The sequence below is a fragment of the Lissotriton vulgaris genome, chromosome 4_1, assembly GCF_964263255.1.
Source record: "Lissotriton vulgaris chromosome 4_1, aLisVul1.2, whole genome shotgun sequence".
Classification (NCBI taxonomy): Eukaryota; Metazoa; Chordata; class Amphibia; order Caudata; family Salamandridae; genus Lissotriton; species Lissotriton vulgaris.
The window spans coordinates 1,132,773,775-1,132,792,993 of record NC_141691.1 but is presented as its reverse complement, the minus strand read 5'-3'; the positions used below and the strand labels follow the sequence as shown (position 1 = coordinate 1,132,792,993).

Below are 19,219 nucleotides of genomic sequence, written 5' to 3'. Positions count from 1 at the left end.
TCCCAAAACGCGTTTTTCCCATGTTAATTTCCATAGGGCGGTTGGCCTCACTTTTAGCTCGAACGGCTGAATGGATTTGCATGAAACTTGGCAATATTGTAGGGACTGTTAGCCCGATGTGCCTTTGCTCGGTCTCAATATATGTGCTCCAGTGGATTTTGATAAATTAACGTTAAAAAAAATATATATATCTGTGACAGCGCTCCGGGTAGCGCTCCGGTTCGCGTACTTTTCGCGTAACGGAACTTTGCGAAGCGAAGCTGATTGGCTCTCCGGTGTCTGTCAACATTCTAAACAGTCCGGAGCGGCCGCCATCTTGTCTCTCGGTAGGATCGAGAGACAAGAGGAGGCCAAAACGAAGGGGGAAATGACCATAAGGGGGCATAGTAGATCCTCCCTGACCCCCTAGGTTTGATGTGGAGGCTTTAAAAGGGCCCCGCGGGGCAAAAAATAAATAAATAAATTAATTTTAAAAAATCGTTTTTTTTGCGTGGGGAGCGCACGGTACGCTTTTGTGCAATGGGCGGTGGTAATCTAAATGATGAGGAGGGGGGGGCAGCGTTCAAAGCACATCAGCGTGCATAAACACGAAAATGTTTTTACAGCGTGGGGTGCACTGGAAGGGAGAGGCGGCGCGAACGAGCCTACCCCACCTCCCCAGGTGGAGGTTTCTCAGCTACACCCCAGCGCTTCACTCGGCCACCTGAGTTGCGCCTGCTCCTGCGGCACAGGGCCTCGCTCGGCCAGCTGAATTGCGCCTGCTCTTGCTATTACAGCGTCTCACCCGCCATCCGGATGAATTGCACCCACTCATGCAAACAGGATCAGTTACAATAAAATCGAACATACGCACACCATGGGCGAGTATCATGGGTAACATTATTTCGAAGCTTTATTAATACAATAATCAATAACGAAAAATCGACATCAATAGGGTTGTCTGTATTCCCAGTCAGTACCCTTCCCCGCCCGCCATGTGCATAAAGACCGCATACATCCCCCATAACGTCAAGGCTAAGTAACTAGAACGTCATAAGGAGTAGCAAGTCGCTCCCATACTGGCGCCATTTTGGTCGAGGCCAGGCAGGTTCAGAGTATAGTTCAATGTCTCCAATAAGTAGCGGCAGGACCAGAATCCCTTTCGGCAGTTCTGGCTTCGTCATTACGAGCACTAGAAAACAAGACATTCTGGGCAATACCACCCTTGACGCAGCTCTTTATTCCTCAAGATGGTGTCTTTCAAAAGCCAGGGGTATAGGAGTATGTAACAAGCGAGCCATTTAATTGAAAAAACTAAACGTGACAAACGGTTGTAGGATCAGTGAAGGTTTATTTTTTAATTGAAAGTATAACAGGATCAGTTACAATAAAATCGTCCATATGTACACCATGGGCGAGTATCATGGGTTACATTACTTTGAAGCTTTATTAATACAATAATCAATAATGAAAAATCGACATCAATTGGGTTGTCTGTATTCCCAGTCAGTACCCTTCCCCGCCCGCCATGTGAACTAAGACCGCATACATCCCCCATAGCATCAAGGCTAAGTAACTAGAACGTCATAAGGAGTTGCAAGTCGCTCCCATACTGGCGCCATTTTGGTCGAGGCCAGGCAGGTCCAGAGTATAGTTCGATGTCTCCAATAAGTAGCGGCAGGACCAGAATCCCTTTCGGCAGTTCTGGCTTCGTCATTACGAGCACTAGAAAACAAGACATTCTGGGCAATACCACACTTGACGCAGCCTTTTATGCTACAAGATGGTGTCTTCCATTCAGAAAATATTGTTGGCAGCATTTTGAAAGTAAAGATAAACGGCGTTCTCCTAGTGAGTCTCACATTGTTACATTTATGAAGAATGTTGAAGAGTAGTATGTTGAAAATCTGAAGCCATCGTTCTACAAACTCTCAACCAGCCTTGGATGGAAAAATCCTGAATAATGTACAAACTGAAAACCAGTTTTTGTTTGCATAGCATCAACAGCAACACTTGAGTCAGCTTTGTGTGAAGCCGCCATCTTGATCCAATCAATACCGTCCCCTTGCACACATTCAGGGACCAGGCCGCAGGACGTGTCTTCAGGTCAAACGGATTGTGGGACAAGGTGCAAAATGGAAGAGTCACCAAAAGGCAAAAAGTTCCGCCGGACCCCGGGAGCATCTCAGGGACCAAGCAACATACCATATCCAGAGTCCTTCCTACAGCCTCTGCCTTTCTTCTTACCTAGTTATGGTTCTTTCACTCCCACTCCAGGCTTTTAGTCTGTGGATGGAAAACCATGAACCTACACTCACCTATGAAAATCTTACTATTGATGCTTGAATGAGGCCAAGGAGATCAGAGTGCATGTCTGTGTAAGGTGATGTACCTCTGGGGAGACAAGGTCCAGATGGAAGAGTCGCTGTATCGCAAGAGTGGGTGAAATTTAGCCAGATGTCAGGTGAGACGCTGTAATAGCAAGAGCAGGCGAAACTCAGCTGGCCGAGAGAGACTTGGGGAGGGGGCAGGAGCCAAGCGCCCCTCCCAGTCCGCGTCACCACACCGCCCCTCGGGGGCCTCCGTCAAGCGGTTCAGGGAGGCACCGCAGGCAGCTGTTCTTCAGATCAGTGGCTCTCACCGGCAAGGCTCCCCTACGTCAGCAGCGATCGTTGGCGCTGTGTTTGCGGCCGGAGGCCCCGCCTAGTCAACGCCCCGGCCTCTCCATGTCGTAGGCCGCAAGAGTGGGCGCAACTCTGCTGGTCGAGTGAGAAATACCGTCCCCCTGCACACATTCAGGGACCAGGCCGCATTGCGAGGGCACGCAGGACGTGTCTTCAGGTCAAACGGATTGTGGGACAAGGTCCAGAATGGAAGAGTCGCTGTATCGCAAGAGTGGTTGAAATTTAGCCGGATGGCGGGTGAGACGCTGTAATAGTAAGAGCAGGCGCAACTCAGCTGGCCGAGAGAGACTTGGGGATGAGGCAGGAGCTAAGCGCCCCCTCCCAGTCCGCGCCACCACACCGCCCCTGGGGGGCCTCCGTCAAGCGGTTCAGGGAGGCACCGCAGGCAGCCGTTCTTCAGATGAGTGGCTCTCACCGGCAAGGCTCCCCTCCGTCAGCAGCAATCGTTGGCGCTGTGGTTGCGGCCGGAGGTCCCGCCTAGTCAACGCCCCGGCCTCTCCATGTCGTAGGCTGCAAGAGTGGTCGCGACTCAGCTGGCCGAGCGAGACTTGGGGAGGGGGCAGGGGCCAAGCGCCCCCTCCCAGTCCGTGGCACTACACCGCCCCTCGGGGGCCTCCGTCAAGCGGCTCAGTGAGGCACCGCAGGCAGCGGTTCTTCAGATCACAACAGAATCTCATGCTCGATCGATTGAGCTGGCCGAATCAGGCAACAAGAAGGTGTAGCGGGGGGGGGGGCACCACTTGCACAACCACCACATGAGGAGGTGATACTCTCTTCCAAGGGGGTGGTGGTGGTGGTGGGGATGCATCACTTGCTATTGCTAAGTGATGAAAAAAGGTCTTCCTCTCACAAAGATGAAAGTCAGAGTGAGGAAACAAGGAGGGTTTTCATCATTTGGGACCAAAAATAGTTCTCAACCAATAAAAAGTGTTATTTTTAGGTCACATGACCTAGCCTTACATCATTAGGAACCCAAAAGTGAAATGAACCAATGAAAAGTTTTATTAACAAGTCACATGACCTGTTATGCTTACGTTACGCGCTCCGCGCCGCGCCCCGGATCGCTTCCGGGTAGCTGCTTTTCGCGCCTCGCGCACCGGAGCACTTCCGGGTGCGCTAACGCGGTGCGTCATATGACAGAAGGGATAGGCAACAAGAACCATCAGTAAAAGAGGGGAGGGCAAGTTCTTCTCTACCGGGTCACGTTGGGGCTCCACCGGAACTGATCGAATTGGTAGTCTACAGTGTTTCTGGATGTTTCAGACTGAAGCTGGCGTCAGTATGAGAGCACCTCGTGGCTACGTCGTGGTCATTCCGCGAGCAATCATGGCAGTCGCTCCCCACCGGAAGTCTGCGGGAGTCGGGGGCCCCGGTGACTCTTGTAGAATCTTCAAGGCTGAGGAGACGCTTTTGGGAATGGGGCCCATGCCCTAGCAGTCAAGTGTCCGAGTTCCAGGGTTGCCCAGAGCCATCCTTGCAGGCCAGGCCCAAGTCTGTGGAACCGACCGCCATTTCCTGAGCTCCGTGGCAGCCGCCTCTCGCTGTACTGCAAGAGTGGGTGCAATTCATCCGGATGGCGGGTGAGACGCTGTAATACCAAGAGCAGGCGCAATTCAGCTGGCCGAGCGAGGCCCTGTGCCGCAGGAGCGGGCGCAACTCAGGTGGCTGAGTGAAGCGCTGGGGTGTAGCTGAGAAACCTCCACCTGGGGAGGTGGGGGAGGCTCGTTCGCGCCGCCTCTCCCTTCCAGTGCACCCCACGCCGTCAAGCGTCCGAGTTCCAGGGTTGTCCAGAGCCATCCTTGCAGGCCAGGCCCAAGTCTGTGGAGCCGACCGCCATTTCCTGAGCTCCGTGGCAGCCGCCTGTCGCTGTACTGCATGAGTGGGTGCAATTCATCCGGATGGCGGGTGAGACGCTGTAATAACAAGAGCAGGCGCAATTCAGCTGGCCGAGCGAGGCCCTGTGCCACAGGAGCGGACGCAACTCAGGTGGCAGAGTGAAGCGCTGGGGTGTAGCTGAGAAACCTCCACCTGGGGAGGTGGGGGAGGCTCGTTCGCGTCGCCTCTCCCTTCCAGTGCACCCCACGCCGTCTCCTGGCGCAGGTATATGTGATGGTTGGACCAGGGCACCGCAGGACGTGTCTTCAGGTCAAACGGATTGTGGGACAAGGTCCAGAATGGAAAAGTCACCAAAAGGCAACAAGTCCCGCCTGAACCCGGGAGCCGACCGCCTATGTCGGGGGCGATCTCAGGCCACACCAGGGCAACAAGACTTGGGGTGGGGGCAGGAGTCAAGCGCCCCCTCCGAGTCCGCGCCACCACACCGCCCCTCGGGGGCCTCCGTCAAGCGGCTCAGGGAGGCACCGCAGGCAGCGGTTCTTCAGATCAGTGGCTGTCAGCAGCTCTCGTTGGCGCTGTGGTTGCGGCCGGAGGCCCCGCCTAGTCAACGCCCCGGCCTCTCCATCTCGTAGGCCGCAGAGTAGTCGGGGAGAAATCCCGGGAACGGCGGCATGCATTTAGATCGATGTTGCAGCAGGCTGCCATGTAAATAGTTATTTAATAAAACTTTTTACCCTGTTACTTTGTTGGTGTGTTGTATACATTTATAATATTTGCATAGTGTTTGCCGTTGTTTTGGGTGGGGTGGGCGGCGGAGCCGAGCTGTCTTGCAGCCATCATGGCGTCGAGCTCAGTTCCTCTCACTAGTTTCATATTTCTCATGAGGGCTTGTTCCTAATGTTTCTATTTTAGCGAGGTCAAAAAGAGATTCCATTAGTGGCCTACTGATTTTGCTTGATTCCTTTTGTTGTTTCTAACGATTTTTCACTATCTGCAAAGACTAAACAGAGTATTGCGACTCTGTGCTTGTTTGTAAATAGAGAATGAACCAAAGAGAACCATTTCTAAAACAGTAAATGCTTGGATAACAATCAATCAAATGGAGAGGGAAGCAGGCACGACGGATTACAACGGGGGCAAAGGCCTGCGTTACCTACCCTTCACTATCTGCAAAGAGAGAATACTCCTAAAAGAAAAGAGGGGGGAGGGGGGGGGGCAGCGTTCAAAGCACATCAGCGTGCATAGACACGAAAATGTTTTTACCTACCACGTACTTGACATTTTAAAGCTTTTGATATTTGCTATTAAAAAAACATTGAAATTCACTGAAAAAACCATAGGTTATAGACCATATATAGTTAGGAATTAGCATTTACAAAACCTTGAAAATTCACTGAAAAAACCATGGGTTATAGACCATATATAGTTAGGAATTAGCATTTACAAAACCTTATTTTACTCTCACAAAACCATTGAAATTCGCATATATAGTTATTTGCACTAACTATATATCGCGCACCCGCAATCCACTGCTGATGATGTCACATATTACATCATTCATGACATGGTCAGTGACATCACAGATGACATCACTGATGACATCTCAAATGACATCACTGATGACATCACTGATGACATCACTGATGACATCACTGATGACATCTCAAATGACATCACTGATGACATCTCAAATGACATCACTGATGACATCTCAAATGACATCACTGATGACATCACTGATGATATAATTCATGTGACAATACAATGCATCTCCTCACACTTTAATATAACCTCTGTTACATCCAGTGTAAAATACAGAATATAATTTTTTAAACCATTGACACACCAATACTAGTTACTACATACGCACTCACTGATTCCTATGTCTACACACAGATTCACTCATTCATACAATCATTCATTCATACAATCACTCATCTTTACAACACTATCATATGAACTCATACACCAATATAGACACTCACACTCTGCCACTCATCCATGGAGTTACTCACACACCTAGTCAGTCCTGTAAAGAATCAATCACACTTCCATTTTCTAATCAATACAGTTAAACATAGAGTACCTTACATTTTCTAACACATACTTACTCTCTTATACAATCATCGATACAAGAACACATTGATCTGCACAGAGTCACACATCTCCCAGCCAGCCACACACACACTCAGTCTCCCATACAAATACTTCGTCAATCAATCAATAACTCATATAGTTACTCATATAGCTACTGATTAACACATGCAGCAGTTTACAGAACAACAGACATAATGATGTACAAATTAAGACAGTTTAGTCACTTACCCATGCACTCAGTGAGACACATTTAATCACTCACTCATACAGTCAGTCATGCACCTACTAAATCCTTCATCCAGACATTTATACATCCACTCATTCTTCAATATGTAAGACATATTTTAACCTTACAGAAACATACAGTCACTGGATGTTGTCAGTGATGTCATTGGTGATGTCATTTGAGATGTCATCAGTGATGTCACTGACCATGTCATGAATGATGTAATATGTGACATCATCAGCAGTGGATTGCGGGTGCGCGATATATAGTTAGTGCAACTAACTATATATGCGAATTTCAATGGTTTTGTGTGAGTAAAATAAGGTTTTGTAAATGCTAATTCCTAACTATATATGGTCTATAACCCATGTTTTTTTCAGTGAATATATATATATATATATATATATATATATATATATATATTTTTTTTTTTTCTTTTTTTTTCACTGTTTCCCCACAGAGGAAGGTGGAGCTGCATACGACAACCAGGTTTGTCAGTTTCTTTATTTTCAATTGCATTCTTCAGCGCAGCATTGTTACAAGACGCGTTTCGTTCTTCATAGAACTTCCTCAATTGCAGAACACCGCTTTTCCGGGAACGCCAGCTTGTTGCTACAAGTACCTCGTGATTTCATTGTTTTTAAAGCCTCCAATGGCAACATTTGGCAGGTCACTTCCTGTTGTAAGCCTTATGGTACCTGTAGTGCAAGCGGCTCCCCGGGTCTTTTTTAATGTTTTTCTACCCTCCAGTGGGCACGGTGTTGCTTCAATGCCGACAATGTTATTTCTTCCTTGGACTTCTGTCCGACAACAGGTTTCCCCAAATCAGCTCCTTTGAAAGCTTGTTTGAGTCCAATACCGGGTATCAGTACCCGGGAGCACCACAACCTCCTAAGCCGTTTTACCGGAGCAACAAAAGAGGTTCAAGTGGAGGGTGTATGGCGCTCTAGATGGCAGCGCAGTCTCCTTCGGCAGAACCAAGCCGATAATTTATTTTCACTGTTTCCCCACAGAGGGAGGTGGAGCTGCACACGACAACCAGGTTTGTCAGTTTCTTTATTTTCAATTGCATTCTTCAGTGCAGCATTGTTACAAGACGCGTTTCGTTCTTCATAGAACTTCCTCAATTGCAGAACACCGCTTTTCCGGGAACGCCAGCTTGTTGCTACAAGTACCTCGTGATTTCATTGTTTTTAAAGCCTCCAATGGCAACATTTGGCAGGTCACTTCCTGTTGTAAGCCTTATGGTACCTGTAGTGCAAGCGGCTCCCCGGGTCTTTTTTAATGTTTTTCTACCCTCCAGTGGGCACGGTGTTGCTTCAATGCCGACAATGTTATTTCTTCCTTGGACTTCTGTCCGACAACAGGTTTCCCCAAATCAGCTCCTTTGAAAGCTTGTTTGAGTCCAATACCGGGTATCAGTACCCGGGAGCACCACAACCTCCTAAGCCGTTTTACCGGAGCAACAAAAGAGGTTCAATTGGAGGGTGTATGGCGCTCTAGATGGCAGCGCAGTCTCCTTCGGCGGAACCAAGCCGATAATTTATTTTCACTGTTTCCCCACAGAGGGAGGTGGAGCTGCACACGACAACCAGGTTTGTCAGTTTCTTTATTTTCAATTGCATTCTTCAGCGCAGCATTGTTACAAGACGCGTTTCGTTCTTCATAGAACTTCCTCAATTGCAGAACACCGCTTTTCCGGGAACGCCAGCTTGTTGCTACAAGTACCTCGTGATATCATTGTTTTTAAAGCCTCCAATGGCAACATTTGGCAGGTCACTTCCTGTTGTAAGCCTTATGGTACCTGTAGTGCAAGCGGCTCCCCGGGTCTTTTTTAATGTTTTTCTACCCTCCAGTGGGCACGGTGTTGCTTCAATGCCGACAATGTTATTTCTTCCTTGGACTTCTGTCCGACAACAGGTTTCCCCAAATCAGCTCCTTTGAAAGCTTGTTTGAGTCCAATACCGGGTATCAGTACCCGGGAGCACCACAACCTCCTAAGCTGTTTTACCGGAGCAACAAAAGAGGTTCAATTGGAGGGTGTATGGCGCTCTAGATGGCAGCGCAGTCTCCTTCGGCGGAACCAAGCCGATAATTTATTTTCACTGTTTCCCCACAGAGGGAGGTGGAGCTGCACACGACAACCAGGTTTGTCAGTTTCTTTATTTTCAATTGCATTCTTCAGCACAGCATTGTTACAAGACGCGTTTCGTTCTTCATAGAACTTCCTCAATTGCAGAACACCGCTTTTCCGGGAACGCCAGCTTGTTGCTACAAGTACCTCGTGATTTCATTGTTTTTAAAGCCTCCAATGGCAATATTTGGCAGGTCACTTCCTGTTGTAAGCCTTATGGTACCTGTAGTGCAAGCGGCTTCCCGGGTCTTTTTTAATGTTTTTCTACCCTCCAGTGGGCACGGTGTTGCTTCAATGCCGACAATGTTATTTCTTCCTTGGACTTCTGTCCGACAACAGGTTTCCCCAAATCAGCTCCTTTGAAAGCTTGTTTGAGTCCAATACCGGGTATCAGTACCCGGGAGCACCACAACCTCCTAAGCCGTTTTACCGGAGCAACAAAAGAGGTTCAATTGGAGGGTGTATGGCGCTCTAGATGGCAGCGCAGTCTCCTTCGGCGGAACCAAGCCGATAATTTATTTTCACTGTTTCCCCACAGAGGGAGGTGAAGCTGCACACGACAACCAGGTTTGTCAGTTTCTTTATTTTCAATTGCATTCTTCAGCGCAGCATTGTTACAAGACGCGTTTCGTTCTTCATAGAACTTCCTCAATTGCAGAACACCGCTTTTCCGGGAACGCCATCTTGTTGCTACAAGTACCTCGTGATTTCATTGTTTTTAAAGCCTCCAATGGCAACATTTGGCAGGTCACCCATGTTTTTTTCAGTGAATATATATATATATATATATATATATATATATATATATATATATATATATATATATATATATATATATATATATATATATATATATATATATATATATATATATATATATATATTGGTATGGGATCTTGGGTGGCAAGGGAAATTTCAGTGTTTAGGGTGGGTATGGGTTTTTGGGTGGTAAGGGTAACTTTAGGGTTTAGGGTGGGTGTGGGTTTTTGGATAGCAAGAATCGTTTGAGGATTTAGGGTTGATGTGGGTTTTTTATGGAAAACATGTGACCCATTCCACGGAGCCCTCCATACGAGCTGAAAACAAGATGGAAGTCAGAGCCATTGTTAGTAAGGAGGAGCACTGAGGAGTGCTATTGGAGAATGGCAGGACACCTGGAAGCGGGTAAGCGGCTTCTCTTACACAGCACAGTTATTGTATGCATCAGAGAGAGGTGCTGGGAGACAATTCTCCCAGCGGGGCAAGGTTAGCATTGAGAAAAGAGCTGTGAAGATTAGCTAGGGAAAAGTCCTGAGTGAAAATGGCAGAGAATTGGCTAAAAGAGAGAGAAGGAGCAGCTGAAGCTATGTTTGATGATAATGCAGCGAGTGCATCTGAGCGCACACAGATCTCGAACAGTGCACCGCCTGGGATGGATCTCCAGTCAAGAATGCAAAAACTTGAGAAATTTACCACAACAGAGATCTCCAAGTGGTGGGATTGCAAGTTGTTAGAGAAACATCTGGAAGTGGTGAGAGTACCACTAGGGTTGACAGGGGTTTGGAATTTATGATGACATCTACTTGTCCATGGGCAGGTTGCTTCATAAATCTACTTGTCCTGTATCTAAATCCACGTGTCCATTTGGTGCCATGTAGTGCGGCGACAAATTATGGCAGCAATCTAATTATATAAGAGCTTTTACATAGCCTCTCTGGTGATGCCAGGGCTCATACAATAGCAGTGTTTGAATACTTGCACTCCACTTATGTTGTCACGTTTCCCCAGATCTTTATACTGGGGTTGAAGGTAGTGGTAAGCAATAGTTCCAGGGTTAGAATGCCATTTTGAGTCTGTGCAAACCTACTAACCTGCATGTTTTAGGGCTTTCAACAACTCTTCTCTAATCTTTTCCCATACTGAGAAATGTTGGAAATATACTCCTGACAATGGCACACGTAAACCCTGTTCCAGAGTTGGGAAAAAAGTGGTTGGAGGGAAAGTGAACTTGCAAACACTCATATTTTCGTATGAGCAAATCTACACATGCACATTTGCTCATGCTCAAATGAGAATGCTGCTCACAAATATTTTCTAGAAGCACTATTTCTTGTCCTACTTCTGTAAATTCTTGGGAATTCACACAAGCCGTATAGCTACACGCTTTTTTAAAAACATAATTTTATTGATTTTCTTAAGAGAATATAAACAATTCATTGCAATGTCCCATATCGCACATAATCATGTACATGTTATGGATCTAGCATATATAACAATATCTGTACTGTTAATAATTTTCCTGCTAGGGACCTTATATAATTAACTCTGCTTTAAACAGTGCTGTCGACATATATATTCCATGAAAGCAGTAGCAATAGTGGTGTAAACGACAGTAGTACTTCCCGATATCCTATCTATACGCGGAGACAGGTATCTTTACTAGAACTGCTAGCATAATTAGTGAGCTAAAAAACGAATTTCCAACTCCCGCCACCCCCATCCCTCCGGTCCCATGTACATTTAGAAAAAGCATAAATACAGTATTACAGACAATGTAGGCTTTGTGATAGTTATACAGTTATATACAATGCTACTCCATGTTATGTATCTTTCGGGGAGTATTCGTCTTACGGCGTGGACAGCTGTGTGAGGGTTGACTGATCGATGTCGACTGATTTGAGGGCTTCTAGCATAACATCCCATTTCAAAGCTATTGTGGTCTTGCATAAACCTCTAAGTTCCTCTCTGCGCAAGGCAGCACACTCTGCACTGCCCCACCGCTGCAACTCGCTGTGCCAGTTGAATACAGAAGGAGGTTTCCGCGACTTCCACCGCATAGTGATGGCACGTATCGCTAAAATAAGCGCCAGGTCTATAAACTGGTATTGTACTTTGTGTTTGGACACCTGTTTATGTAGGCCTAATATACATTCCTCCACGGTGTTTTGAGGTTCACGGTGTGCAACCCCTCCAACTATGTGCCTAACATTGTCCCAGAATCCCCGCACTTTCGGGTATGCCCATGGCATATGAAGCAGGTCCGCTCCGTCCATTAAACATCTCGGACAGCAATGCTGCATCTGTGGGAACATTTTATTAGCCGTATAGCTGCACTTAATGCAAGGACATACACCATGGTTGCACTTTTGAGACTTTCTTTAATAATTGGGCCCCTAATTTGGTCGTGCGTTAACCATGACCTTTTCAGTTTATTAAAAATCTGTCTGCCCCTGTATCGGTTGGCTTCACTGTGAGTGACAGCATTCTGCTCTTTCACAAGGAGCATACCGGCACACAAAGTTGTTTTGTTCAGTGCCAGTAACTACTGGGGCAGTGTGTGCTTTTTGAGACCAAAAAATATTTTTGCTTTTGTCAATGTTTGTTTTAATGGGGGGGGGGGGGGCGAGCAGCTCCTACACTAATAAGGTTTTACAAAATCCATGCCAAAACAATTCACACATTGCTAAAACTAAAAAGCTGACCACCAATTTCAGACCTACTGGCTTTGCCAATGCTTGTTAACTTTTGCTTCCCATAATCTTTTTGAAACTGGGTATAATGATTTTCCATTATGAATATTTTGGGGGATATAATAGCATGAATCAATACATGTTACTAAATGATGCTGCAAAGAAATGGTACCTGAAATTTTACAGTAGTTTGGCGAAATGTTTTTTACTGCTTTCATTTTTTAATGAACATTTTATTTTGAAAGCAAAGAATCATCAATCTTGCTTTCAAGCTTCTGAAAATATTTGCATAAAATCAGAGAGCATTCTGGGAGCATTATACATTGCCTAATATTCATAAACTTTGAAAACGTGTATACACATTTTTGTACTGGAACCACTGTCTGTAGTGCAGTCAGAGCTCACCACATTTATTTAGAGCGCTCACTCTAATAATAAAAGGTTTCAATTAATGAACCATAAATATAAAGTTTGAACAGCAGTGATAGATGGATAAAAATATTACCTTAACTGCAGACAGTGCCCTTCCATGATCCATAATGTGGTATGCAGCCCCTCGACTCGGGACTAGATCCCATAAGGAGGCCTTAAGAATTTTAAAAACGGACCCTCAGCCCCTGTTTGCAAGTGGACTGGCGAAATTCTTAGGCTGGGCATGGCGCATTAGATCTAAGAAGCTTTCATATATTGCTTGATATGTATCTTAGATTGTTTTTATGCAACTTCCATGTATTTTGCTTTTTGAATTGTATGTTACTACCTATGCACTGGTTTACTGTCTTTTAACATACATGTCTTGTTTTGCACTGGTGTTTACTGTTTTTTAATATATATGTATTGCTTTTTATGATATGAATTATATCGAAATAAAGCTATTACTTACTTACCATAATGTGGTACTGCAAACGGGCAGCCAAAAGGGTTTATGCTGCAGGGGGTTGGGCCTACTTGTCCCAAGGACAAAATACAGATGAAAACGTGTTGCCCTTGACCCCAAACAATATGTCCTGGGCGTTGGGCTATAGGAAGTCCACATCCCTGGTTGAGAGTGTTGATTGCTCCAACCTTTGAGAACTCAGACCCTAGTATACTACAGGAATGGGCCCAGCGCAGTGCAGATTCATCACAGAAAATGATGAAAATTCTCATCAAATATGCAAAACGAGACAGAGAGAAGATATTAGAAGAAATAAGATTACTTCAACAAGAGATTGGTCAGCTGACCAACACAGAAGCAGTTCAGAAATTTAAAAAATAATTGGAAACCAAACTTAATTAACATGAGCAAACCATCAGAGAACAAAAGGCAATAGAATTCACAAGGGGTAGGTTGGACTATCAAAGGAGTCAAATTTATACATTTGCACAGTTTTGCTAATCTACCAGACAGAAATTGTCAAATAATGCTGCTCCACAAGCGAGAAATCAGGCAAAACTAATTTCAACAGAAACAAGCTCAGAGTTCAGTTCAGAACTGGACACTGATCACGAGGATGGCGCAGGAATGTCCGCTGAGGGTAGAGACATATCAGAGCCATGCTCGGTTATAGATGAGTTACGTTTTTAGGTTGGGCTTTAGCGGCAGCGCACATGCGCTGCTCGCTCTGCAAGACTGCGGTAGTAGAGTAGGGGGGGCAAGCTGCCACCACTCTCCGCCCTGTCGTTCAGTTCCTTTATGACCTATACAGGATCTGTGTGTTTGGATAACAAACTGTGGGACTGGTGGCAGACTGATACCGTGCACCCCCACCGGGTATGTTAGCCTGTCTGTATCAGCTAGCTCACAGTGCCACTATAATCTCCTCCTACCAACGAAACTGTTAGAACTGGGGGTCTCTAGTTGGCAATCGTATACACCTTTGACCAAATAGGGACCTTTGCTTCTAAGTCTGGGAAAGGGGATTATACTACTGGATAACCCCTGCTCACCCCTTGGTAGCTTGGCATGAGCAGGCAGGGTTATCTCAGAGCCAGTGTGTTAAGCATTTGTGAACGCATACAGTAATACAGTGAAAACACTACCGATGGATACAACACAGGTTTTAGCAAAATAAATATTCTTTATACAGACTTAAAATAGGACCACAAATGACAAAAACCCACAATACTTTACTTAAAAATAGACTTAAAGATGGTAGAAGTCACCTAGTTCAAGTTGATGATAAATGCGACACAGTTCTCACAAAAGCACCTGGATGCGTAACTCAAACAAACAAAAGGGCTTGCAGAGTTGGAGATGCGTCATTTCCTTGCTTTGGGGGAGACAATGTGTCGCGCCTCAATGCTTGCGCATAATAGGGGATGCGTCTTGGTCCTTACCGAAGAGGAGGTGATGCATAGATTCTAGTACTGTGGCCCGGTTATGATGCGGCAAGATGGCGCCTCGATGCGATGAGACAATGCGATGCAATAAGATGGCGCCCTTGATGCGACGACGTGAAGACGATGCGTGCATGCCCGGCGGCCATGCGGCGAACTCTGTAAATTTGGAGCCGCGACAGGTCCTGTGACACGCTTCTCCTGTGTGCAACGGCGACCTCTGTGGCGGCGACACACTTCTCCGGTGATGCATCGGGTAACAGCTTTGACGTAGACACGCTTCTCTGGTGAGTCGGCAACAGCTACGACTGCAACGCGCTTCTTCTCGATGCGTCGCGCTTCCAGCTCCCAGCGACACACAGGCTTCTGCAGACAGAATTCCGAGCAAAGGAATTCAGAGGGGAGCTGGTGGTGAAGTCTTTTGTCCCTGAGGCTTCAGAAGGAGGCAAGCACAAGTTCAAGCCCTTGGAGTAATATTCACCAAGATGATGAAAGTTCTTTAAAAGTTCCTTCTTCTCTCCTTGGCACTGAAGACACCACTGTAGGTCAACCCTGCAACACAGCAAACTGTCAAGGGGGCAGTACAACTCCTACAGCTTCCTTGGTTCTTCTCCTTGACAGAGGTTCGTCTTGTTGTTTCAGAAGTAATCTAAAGTCTTGGGGTCTGGGTCCCCATATTTATACAAGCAAATCCTTTGTCCTCTGAAGGCAGAGGGACCTGTACCAAGTCCAAACCAGTTATGTGCAGTCCTGGAGAACTTTGTTTACGTGACTCCTGTTTTCCTTTGGCTGGGTGTGCCAGGGTCATCAGAGGAGGTAGAGCCAGCATCGTGGAAGACATACACAGCCCTAGTCAGACTCAGGTGCTACTCATCCCACCCATCTGCATGCAGATAGGTCTATTCAGCCTTGTGCTGACTCACCCTGTCTCCTGGAATCCCTTAGCCTCTGTCACTCACAAAACCAGACACACAATACACAAGCTAGCAGAGGCAGGCTGGATGACTAGGCATGAAAATAACTACTTTCTAAAAGTGGTATTTTCAAACACAGAATGTTAAAACCAACTTCACTAAAAGATGTATTTATCATTCCGAGTTCAGGCACACTAAATTCAAATTTCTACCATGTTCCCTGGGTCAGTTAGGATTATAAGAAGTTATAATCAAACTGCCCATTCTGGCCTATGGGGGAACAGGTAGCCTTGCAATAGTGAAAAACGAAAAGGACTGTAATTCACTATTAGGACATGCCACACACATCCGGGCATGTCCTACCTTAAACTTACAATGCACCCAGCGCCTTGGGCCTACAGAAGCAGTGTCTGATATGAAGAAAAGGGAAGGTTTAGGGACTGGCAAGTGGGTGCACTTGCCAAAGTCAACATGGCAGTACTAGACTGCACACAGGCTCTGCAATAACAAGCCTGAGACACACTTTACAAGCTGCTTCTGTGGGTGGCACAACCAGTGCTGCAAGCCCACCAGTAGCATTTGATTTACAAGCCCTGGGCACACATGGTGCACTGTACTAGGGTCTCACAAATAAATCAAATAACCCAATTATGGAGGTACTAATCAATACATCAATTTCACATAGGGAGCACTTGCACTGTGGCACTGAATAGCAGTGGCACAGTGCCCAACGCATTTAACCAGCAAAACAGAACAAAAACAGAAGAGGCAATCAGTAAAAAATGGAAGGGAGACTCATGCCAATGATACCAGGTCTAACAGAAAAAATATACTACTTTTCGCTCAGTCACTTGTGCTTACTTAGTTTGTCTCAGACAGATACACAGAATAAACAAGCTGGGCGTGTTCAATAAACATTTATTGAACAATCGTTATTCTGGTGTAAAATAGATGTGCTGCAACAACCGTTAGACAGTCTAGGATATGAATGATTAACAGTACCATGAAAGTAAAAGGATGGTATAGTTCTACTATCGTAATACAACCATGAATACATTCAAGTATATAAAAGACATGATAAAAAAAGGTGCAAACTCCTACGATGCCTCCTTAACTAGATGTACCTAAGTGTACCTAGCATTGGTGTATGTGTTAAGCCAAGAATTCCTCTAGGATCTAGTCAACCCCATTACCGTAAGTGAGAGTGCGGGACCCCGTCCTGATCTCGAGCTGGACACCCTGTGAGGGATTTTAGACCACTGCAAGCTGGAGTGTCTGTATTCCGGAATCTAAGCGTCTTTGGTCAGTGTGTCAGTGGGCAAGTCTCGATCTCCTCTAGCTTTCTTAGCAAGACATGATGCATATATACCCACAGGTCTACCCAGGGGTCCTACCTTGCTGTGTTAGAGTCTCGGCCAAAGGATGATGTTGGGCCTAAACTTTGTACATAGATTTTATACAGGAGATGGCAGTCCTGCTGTGCTTCCAAGAACCGTCATGCATAATGTAGGACATTTAGAACTAGGAAAAACACGCATTCTGAATGCAGTGTAATATCTAGGTAAAAGGCCAGTCCCTGTAAACCGTGACAATTGTATTGTAGGAAGAGAATATAGGTGAAGGGTAACAAGTTTACAGAGGTCTATATCATAGTACCCATAAGGAATATAACAGCCCATATTTTTGATTGGCTTCTGTCGTTGTCTTTCGTAAATGCTGGCCTGTGATTCCATATTAGGCTTGTTAGTCCCACCTTAGTACAGCCATGACGTCATTGGTATCCTCCCATGGCTTCTGGCCCCTTTACTCCATTGTTACACAGTGCGTGTACTGAGCGTTGAATCAAGGAAAGGCAATTAGAGCAGCCATAATGTGCATACAAATTAAAGCAAGACGTGCGGCCTCCATGAATAAATGTAAAAAACTAAAATGATTTGGGGATCTGAGCGGCCCCTCCTGCAAGTGGTGCGCTTGGTCCTATTGAGAAAGTGATTCTTAATGCACATAGAAACAAGCCATGCCCGGCCACCTTGGAGTGCAGGTGCACTTTGAGTGTGGGACATGTATGTGCTTTAGTGCGTGCTGAGGAGGTGAATGAGCACTGGCATGCTGAGATAACAGGACTGGGCGTGCGCTCGCCTGGGAGGCCCTCTGTACTCCAGCCTCGGCCACTTCCTGTGTTGCAGGCCTCAAAACACAGAAAAGAAGGTGGAGGTTGTGCCTAAGAGAAACTCATTAATAAAGAATGCTTACAAACGAAATAACACTACCATGTAACAACTGAAGTAAAAGGGCCAGTCCTAATGGGAGCTTACAAATGAAGACAATGCAATACGAAGGAGGTACTAACAAGCCTATTTATGAATCAGAAGCCAACATTTACGAAGGACAATGACACAAGCCAATGACAAATATGGGCAGAGAGTGGGCGGGGCTTCTAGCGCATACTTCAATAAAGCATGCCTCGCAGAGCAGAGCATGCGCTGCCCAGGCTTGACCTAAATAACTGCATGTGCTCAGATAAGGACTGTTAGACTTGGCATCTTCTGAAGTGTTTCCCCTGACTTTTTGCTTTCTGACCTCCAGGTTTTGAATCTGTTTTTGCTGGTGTAATGATTCTGCGCACTTTCCTTACCAGTGGAAAAGTGCAAGTGCTCCTGTATAAAATGTGTTATGGATTGGTGTTCCCATGATTGGTATATTTGATTTATGTGTAAGTCCCTAGTAAAGTGCACTGCATGTGCCAGGGCCTATAAATCAAATGCTGTTGGTGGGCTGCAGCACTGGATTGTGCCACCCACGCAGACAGCCGGTAAAGTGTAACTCTGACCTGCCATCAAACCTTCCCTTTTCTACATGTGGGTCACCCCTAAGGTAGGCCCAAGGTACCCCCATGGGCAGGGTGCATTGTATGTAAGAGGTAGGACATGCCGTGGTGTGAGTAGCATGCCCTGATAGTGAATTATAGCCTACTTCGTTTTCACTATTGCAACGCTACATGTTCCCCGTGGGCCAGAACGGGCAGTTTGATCATTACATCCTATGATCCTAACTGACTCCGGGAACATGGTAGAAATTCGAGGTTAGTATGCCTGAACTTAGAATGATAAAATACATATTTTAGTGAAGTTGGTTTGAACATTCTGTGTTTGAAAATACCACTTTTAGAAAATAGGTATTTTCTGACCTAACCATCCAGCCTGCCTCTGCTAGCGTGTGTATTGCCTGTCTGGTTTGTGCGTGACAGGAGCTGGGGGAGACTCCAGGAGACAGGTGAGTCAGCCGGGCTGAATAGGCACATCTACACATAGATGGGTGGGAGGGAGAAGTAGCACCTGGGTCTGAATAGGGCTGGGCTCGTCTTCCACAATGCTGGCTTAACCTCCTGAGGTGCATCTGAGGACCCTGGCCACATTGAAAACAGAAGAAGGTGCACCCTGGCAGAATGCACCCCAAACTAGTTTGAACTAGGTCCAGGCTCCTCTACCTGCAGAGGACAAAGAAATTGCTGGCATAAATATTGGTGCCCAGACCCCAAGACTTTGGAACTCGTTTGAATCAAGGAACCTGCCAAGAAGAAG

At 46.0% G+C, this 19,219-nt stretch overlaps 1 protein-coding gene across 2 annotated transcripts in view; it reads right to left on the bottom strand.

Moving 5' to 3' along the window:
• TMEM245 (transmembrane protein 245) overlaps nt 1-19,219 on the bottom strand; it is a 982,890-nt gene that overhangs the window by 612,265 nt on the left and 351,406 nt on the right. The gene's annotated exons all lie outside the window — the stretch shown is intronic.